A 7,915-nucleotide genomic window follows, 5' to 3' on the forward strand; every position below is an offset into this window, starting at 1 on the left:
TAGCAACAAGGAATAAAAGTTGGAATAAAAGTGGGGGGATTTTCCCCACTTCTGTAATGGGGAAACATATTTCTGCAGCGTTTTAATTTTTACAAAAGAGAATGTATTCTACTTGAACACATTTAAAATTTGAAAGAAATTATTATTAATGTTCAAAAAGACTTAACTTTGAGGATGTTCATTAAAACACGAATGGAAAGAACCTCCTCATGACTTTAAGACTCTCCTGAAACTTTTCTAATAGTTTACTGTGTCTATTTTATTTGACATTTAGATCCTAACTCATTTGGAGTTTATGTTGTGTGCGGTATGCGATAGAGCTGACTTTCCCCCGATCAAGTGGAAAACCAACTGTCCAGGCACCACTCACTGGGTAGTTCTGGCTTTCCCAGCTGACCTGAAATGCCTCCTTTCCCACCAGCTAGACCGCGACAGCTACAGATGCCTCTCGAGTGCCCTGGAACGAGGGAGGTAAGCTCTCCAGCCTGGGCTCCCTGTCTACAAGGCACGGCTACTATCAGAGCCTTCTCCCAAGAGAGCAGGGAGGATGTGACACACAGAAGTGCTCAGGGGCCCTCAGCCACATAGCAAGAAACCCCTCATAGTGACCGGGCGGGGCGAGCCGCCAGGCTCTGGTACTGACCCTGGCAGGGGGACAGCAGGCTGCTCAGGGAGGGGAAGCTCACTGTCTTCAGCTCGTCCAGCTTCTCCTGTAGCTTGGACGCCTGCTGTCTGAGCACTGACCCTCTGCCGCAGGGTCTTCGGCTCTCCATTCTTTGCCACCTGCCCCTGCAGGCAGCACCCCTGGCTCTTGTTCTGCCCAGAGCAGAAGCAGTAGGAGTGCGGCGAGTCAGGAGTCTGCAGGTCCCCGACGCTGACAGGATGACCGTGGTGATGGACATGGGGCTGCATCACTGGGCTCACTCTGCAGATTCCACAGCTGGCGTCGGGCTGACGTGTCAGAGGGACAGAGGGGCTCTAGGGGGCTTCTGAGGCATCAGTCTGAGTGATAAAGTCTGGCGGCTCTGGGCCAAGCCCTTGTCTGGCCCCAGGCTGGTCCCCCTGCAACCAGGCTCCACGTATCTCTCCAACCTCTTTCTTTCGACAGGCTCTTGGGGATGCACCTCTCCGGATTGTGTTTGGAGAAGAAAATTCTGTTAGGAAGGAAGCAAGCCGATAAATTTGCATGCCCCAGATCCTGGGGGTGGGAGAGAAAGTCATCTGAGGAAACCCCACTCTTATCTAGCTGGCCCCATAGGGGGAGGTGGTGATCTCATCGCCAAGATCCACAGTAGAGGTGTTTGCTTCTCCCTGGCTGCCTGAGGCTGTGATGGCCACACCATCTCCTGAGTTCCTTCCAGAGAGTGCTGTGCCCTCTCCTGACCGGCGCCTCCTGGGTGGCCCTCGGTGCAGTTTCACCCTGCAGAGCGGCTCGCTTCAACTTGTAGCACTCTGGCTTGTCCATCAGGTTTTCACCTGAGGACGACGATGAACCTGCAGCTCCCTTCTCTTCTGCTTCACTCGAATGTCCCCTCAGGCCCCCCAAGGCCCCCCAAGGCCTTTCTGGTGTCCTTTCTCCTGGTGTGGCATCAGGTAAAAGATGGAGGGCACGGCCATGGACTTGAGCAGGCAGTGCTGATCCTCCAGCCTTTTGGAGAAGCTGTCTTTGGCAAAATGTTCACTACAGAGGAAAGAATACTTAGTGGGGGTCCAGTTATCCCTCTGAACAGCTTTTACCCACTGGATGAGCCGTTTTGAGGTCTTTGGGGGGAACCTGCAGGACAAATGACACAGTAATTAGAAAGACATAATTAAACGTCTTTTCCTAAAATGATCTACTATAAAAGCAAAACAAGTGTTTTTGCAAATATCCAGACCTGTATTGACTTCCACATTTAAAACCCGAGTAACGATTGAAGGAACACCTTCTAATTGCAAGTTATTACTGGAATGGAAAGATGCAGGACCCATTGCCTACCCTTAAGGAGCTTACAGTCTGCAGGGCAGATAAGGAAGGTGAGGAACTCCTCCTACATATGCTCAAGGCATACAGATGCTCAGACACATGGCACAGGATGGCATCAAGACCACAGGACAGGCTTCAGAAAGCCCCAGAAACAGCTCCTAGAAGCTCACAGCTGACCAACCGTCCTGCTGTGCTGGGGATGCAGGATTTTGGTGCTAAAAATGGGATGGTTGGTCCCCCATTTACAAGCCAGGCCAGGTGTCAGCCAGCAGAGCTTCCCAGACACTCAGCATGGCGTCTGGCGCCAGCTGTGGCTCAAGCAGCTGAGGATGGGTGACCAGCTCTAAGAGGGGGTCAGACTCAAAAGCTGTAGGTCTGTGTTCCTACTGTACTTCCACTATCAGGGGTAAAACGGCTCCCTTTAAGACACAACCAGCCCCTGGAAGATACTGAGCAACATACTGAATATTCCTTTCTTCTCATTAAGGTAAGATTTCTATTGAGATGGAACTGAGCACATGGGGGTGGGGGTGGTCACTCCACAGGGCTCTCTGCTCCATCTGCGGTCATCTAACCCACCTGAGGCTGCTGTGGACCAGGACCTGGGTGAATACTAGCTCCTCAGGAACTTCTAAGTAACATGACCTTCTAAACTTTCTCCATGCTTTCTGAGCCCATCTCCCAAACACCTCCCCCCCAATTCCCACCTCCTTGGCCCCCTACCACGTTAGACCATTATGAATGCCAAGAGCAGCCTGCCTCATTTTCAGACACAGTAACCAAATTTTGGGGACACAAGCTCTAAAAGAAACTGTCCAGAAAGCTCAGTGGCTGACCTCTGGAAATACTCCAATATTACCAGTTCTTTTGATAGACGGGAACAACATGAGACTCAGAACAAACCACTGTAAACTTCCAATAAGACTATAAATGACAAGCGTCATTCAGGTCTTTAAAACTTAACACCCTGCAACATCAAACAGAAGTATCTGCGAGGGGGTCTTTCACGTCAAGTCCCTTCAGTTCACTGTCCTGGCACCTTCAGTGTAGAAGTCCACAGAAAGGGACTCGCTGAAATAGCTGAATTCCAGAAGCCCTCAGGAAGGCGCCAGGCCAGAGGGAAGCCAAACCCCTTGCCCTGTCCGGGGCCAACTTCCTCGGGGGCCCAGGAGGAAGTGGGAAAGGCGCCCCTCCCGCGAGTCCGCAGGGTCAGCCTCTCCAGGAGGCGTGGGCCGTGCCCTGCTCCCCGCAGGATGCTGTCAGGATCCGCTCCAGGCCTCACCTCTATGGGCAGAGCTACCTTTCCCCGGAACCGCCAGATCCTTCTAGTCACAGAGCATCTGGGAGCCCGTGGTAACCCAGGTACAAGTTGCATTTGCTCAGCCACAGTCCTGATGGCAGAGATCAAGGCGGGCTCCCAGGATCAAAGGAGCGGAGAAGTCAGAGCAAACGCAGGAGGACAGCTGACCAAAAGAGGAGCGTTTCCGGAACACACTGTTTCTGGAAATTGTCAGCACCAACTTGAGTGAGGGGAGCTTAAGGTGGCCGCGGGGTGGTGGTGAGAGGGTGGTGGAGGCCCTAAGGTGGAAGCCGGGCGGCCTCCAGGTGGGCTCAGGGTGCGCGCGGGAGTGACCGCCGGTGGCCACGGCGACGCGAGGAGCCCGGGCCAGAGACGCCAGCCAGGGCCAAGGTCACACAGCGCCCGGGCGCTGGCTCATTCGCGGGACCGGCCCCGAGGCCCGGCGCCCCAAGTGAGGCCGCCTCGGGCCGGCCGCGCGGCGTCAGTTTCCCCGCGGGGCCCAGCGGGCAGGGCCGTGGCCGGCGGGCAGCCCGGCGCCCGGCGGAGGGAGGGGCGGCTTGTCCCCCTGCCCTGCCGGTCGGCTCAGTTCGCGGCCCGCAGCCCGTCACCACCTCGGGGTTTGGGCCCCTAGCGGGACCCCCCAGGGGTGCGTCGGCGGCGACTGGGCGGCGGGACGTGGGGGCCGCCGTCCGGCAAGATGGCGGCGCCCAGCCGCGTCGGCGCGGGAAGACGGGGCGCGGAGGGAGCCGGGAGGGGCGGCCGCGGGGGGCGCTCGCCCGGCGCCGCGGCCCGGGACGTCCCGGGGGCTTGGGCGCAGGGCGGCGGCCGGGGCGGGGCCCTCGGGCGGGGCGAGGCCGGCGCGGGGCTCACGGTCGGGATCGGCGGGTCCCGGCGCTTTTCCAGGCCGCCCGCAGCGCCCGGCGACCCCCGCCAGGCCCAGGCCGCGGCGACGAGAAGGGACAGCGCGGCGGCGGGACGCGCTCGGGCGGAGCGCGTCTTGAAAGGGCTTCTGCCTCCCCCGCCGGGAGGGAAGACGGGCAAGCTCTCTTGGTTCTGTTGGGGGCTGAGGGGAGACGCTCCAACACTCACAGCACACGCAGTTGTGTTGTTTCATTCACTGACCAACAGATCATCCAGGCGCTTTTCGGGGGGCGGGGGTGGGGTGTTGGCCCATCCTCTTATGCTGCTCCTCCAGAGGGGACAGTTCCGGAATTTTTGATGCAAGATGTTGTGGCTCTTGGTCCAGTAGCCTTGAAAGCGTTGTTACACGCGCTCTCTTTTTCATCCCACAACAGTTTTGGTTCTTTCATTCCTTGTAGGGAGTGATTTCCTTCAAGAACCCCTCCTCCGTCCAGGAAGTCTTTCCCCTGATTTAATTCCACCTGTCATCCTGGGTGGCAGTGTTCTTCCTTCGGTTTTCTCTTCCTGGCAGCTGCAACATCAATTGACTGAAATCCCAGTTTGTAAACTGTAACGTAGGCATGTTCGCCCAAGATTTCAACGGTCTGTGGCATCTCTTCACTTAAATGTGTTAGGTGGCTGGAGGAAACAGTAGCCCTGACTCCCAAAGGAGCGTGTTAACCAGACGGATTTTCTGTGAAGTTTGTTTTAAAACAAGAAAGTATCAGGGGCTGTTGTACTGTTCGCAGGGGCATAGGGTGGGAGAAGGAACACAATTATTTACTTATCCACTTTCTTTGAAGTTCTTACTGCTTGCATACCTATGACCATTCTTCGGAGAGACTTGGTTAAGGTGAAAAGCACAGTTTAATGTTGGTCATACTACCTTCAGTGTGAAAATCTCATGTTCAAGTTAGGATGATCCCCTATGGGACACGGAAGGCTGCTTCAAAGTAGAAAAGGTGGAAGACCTCTGTTGATGCTGATAAGAATACATATGATATCTGTAGGGTGTGCTGGGGAATTTCTTTTCTGATGTGATGCTGTACATATGTCCTTTTAGGGACGATTAATGGACCAGCCTCCACTGATCCCTGGAGTCCTTACAGATTCAGCCTTCCTTGACCAAGTGTTAGGCAGTTCCTGGTTGTTTTTATACTCATCTGTTCAAGGAACTGCATGTATTTTGGAGTGCAAAGTTTGCCTCAGGCATTGTTCTAGACCCTGGGGCTAGAGAAGTGAAGAGACAACAGCTGTGCCCCGGCTGACATGACATGACACCGTGTGGAAGATTGGGATGTGGGAGAGTGATGTGGGCCGAGCAAGAGGAGGCTGGAGTTGTGGCCAGGATGGCCAGGAAAGGTCTCACTGCGGAGGAGCGTTTTATGTAAGACACGAAAGCAGTGCAGGAGGAAGGGCGAGTGGCATGCTCTGGGAGCAGCAATAGGCCAGTGTGACCAGGGTACAGCAGGTGGGGTGAGGGAACCAGGAGCTGAAGACAGAGGGGTGAGTTGGGCCCAGTCCTGGGGCCTCGTTGGGTCATAGTGCGGAGTGGGTGTCTATTCTCAATGGGATGGTGACCCTTTGGAAGGTTTTGAGAGCAGGAGTAACGTGACTGAACGTATGTTTAGCAGACTCGCTCTGGCTGCTCTTGAGAACATACCACAGAGCATGGCAGAAGCAAGGAGACCAATTAGGAGGCTGTTGCAATAAGCCAGGCAAGAGGCCTTGAGGCTCAGGTCAGGGTGGGGAGGGTGAATTCCGGGTGTGTTTGAAGGTCCGGACCTTAGGACTGTGTACAGGTTGGAAGTGTGAGGGCGGGGTTGCAGAGGGAAGAGTTGAAGCTGGAGGGAGGTTTAGGGCCTGAGCTCAGAAACTCAGGTGGGGAAGACTTGGGGAGATCCTGCTTAGTGGGAGCTGATGGAGTTTGGTTTTGTAGGCGCTGACTGTGAGGTGCCTGTTAGACACCTGTGTTGTGATGTCCAGGGAGCCTTTGGGTCTCCGGGCCTGGAGCTCAGGGAGTAGGCCTGGACTAGAGGTAGGAGTGTGCGGGAGGCCACTTTGGATGAGGGTCTGAGTGTGGGAGGAAAGAGAAGGACCAGGGAGGGGGGCCCAGGGCTGCCGGCATGTGGAGGTCTGGAAGGTGGCAGTCAGACCACGGGCTGGTTGTCTTCTTCACGGGGCCACGAGCGCTGTGTCAAAACACACTCTCAGTTCAAGGAACTGGCTGGTGCCAGCACTTAAATAGCCACACTGTCCATTCCTTGAGGACAGAGCCAGTATCTTATGCCTGCATCTCCAGTGCTTCACATCATGTCTGGCACTTGGTAATCAGAAGAGCAGAAACTGAATTAATAGTCACTTGCATATCCCTGTACTGTAGGAACTTCAGTTTGTAGAGCTTGTGCATAATGCAAATCCAGTGTGTGAGTGTGAGCGTGAGTGGATGAGAGGGCTGCTCACTACAGGGCGGTGGGTTTAATGTGGACCTTCTGTCCAGTGTGTTCACTAAAGTAGGTTTCCAGTTTTCTGATGTAGCTCAAGTTCTGGGTTCTTTTCTTCTCCTTCTATCTTTCTTTTCTTTCTTCCATTCAGAACTGAACCACCAGCATCTTTATATAAACTATTAGGGATTTTAAAACATAACTACTTGCAAACCTGTTATCTTAAATATAAGTGTTTTCTAAAGAAAGGGAGAGAGCCCTTCCTTTGATTTTATTTATAAAGTATAGGATCTCAGAAAATATAAGAAGTGCTTTGGGGAAGTGTCTTGAAACGTGATGCAGTACGGTAAGCTCTAAAAGAATCTAATGGTTCACGTTTCTGTGGTTCCCCCTGGTTGAATTACAGTGTGATTGGTACCAAGTGGAGAGAAGTTGGTTACATTCATTGAGCACAATCCCCTACTTTTCCAGGTATCAGATCAATAATGTTAAGTCCAACCATTGTCTTCTAATGGAATTACGTACTATTTCCACTTCCTCTTCAGGTGTGCTCAGGGACATCCCAGGGAAGAAGATGTGGGAAATCAAGCGACTGGGACCCAGGTGACCAAAGGGGGAAAACGCTTCTAAAAGGGCCTCTTTCTTCAGGTGGACGGTGCCTGTCCATCTTGCTTCTCCTGCGTGTCGTCATATTTCCAATTTAACTCATTGCCTGGAGACTGGCGTTCTTTCCAAGGTTTGAGTCCTTTTAACTCAGGAGGTATGTGAACTGCTTCATAAGTGATAAGATATCGCGTGTAGAGATGCTGAAACTACAATGAGGGCAGTCCACAGAGGGGTGCCCTCTCTGGGAGATATACGCAGGCTCTGGCATCAAGCCGCAGTGGAGCTGGTCAGTCTGAGAGCAGAGAGTCGATACAGGGACCTTGGAGAGTGGACTCGCGTGCTGGTCAATCTGTGCACATGTTAGTGACTGAGAACTTTCGTTTCAAAGCAGACACGTATTGGTTTTTCTCTTTAATATTTTCTGAACTGTTGTTCCGTAATGTTTTCTGTTCTGCAGAGGTATTAGTACATATTTTGGAGAAATTGATTCTGATGATAAAACAAAAGTGGTTTTTTGTTTGGGGGAGGGTGATTCAGTTTCATCTTATAAGTCTCGAGGCCTGAACGCATATGACAGAGAGGAGGAGGAGGTGCTCAAAACCAGGGTCGGGTGCTGCACACGTTGCTGGAGCCTGGCCCCTGTCCCGTCTTCCCACTCCACCGGGCAGAGCCGGCAGCTTTGCCCATTTCATGGGTGAG

General features: G+C 53.5%; 1 pseudogene; it reads right to left on the minus strand.

Moving 5' to 3' along the window:
- Positions 1-559: 559 nt before the first annotated feature.
- Positions 560-2,259, minus strand: LOC131414621 (peroxynitrite isomerase THAP4-like; annotated as a pseudogene).
- Positions 2,260-7,915: the final 5,656 nt, after the last annotated feature.

The sequence above is a fragment of the Diceros bicornis genome, chromosome 15 (genome assembly GCF_020826845.1).
Source record: "Diceros bicornis minor isolate mBicDic1 chromosome 15, mDicBic1.mat.cur, whole genome shotgun sequence".
Classification (NCBI taxonomy): Eukaryota; Metazoa; Chordata; class Mammalia; order Perissodactyla; family Rhinocerotidae; genus Diceros; species Diceros bicornis.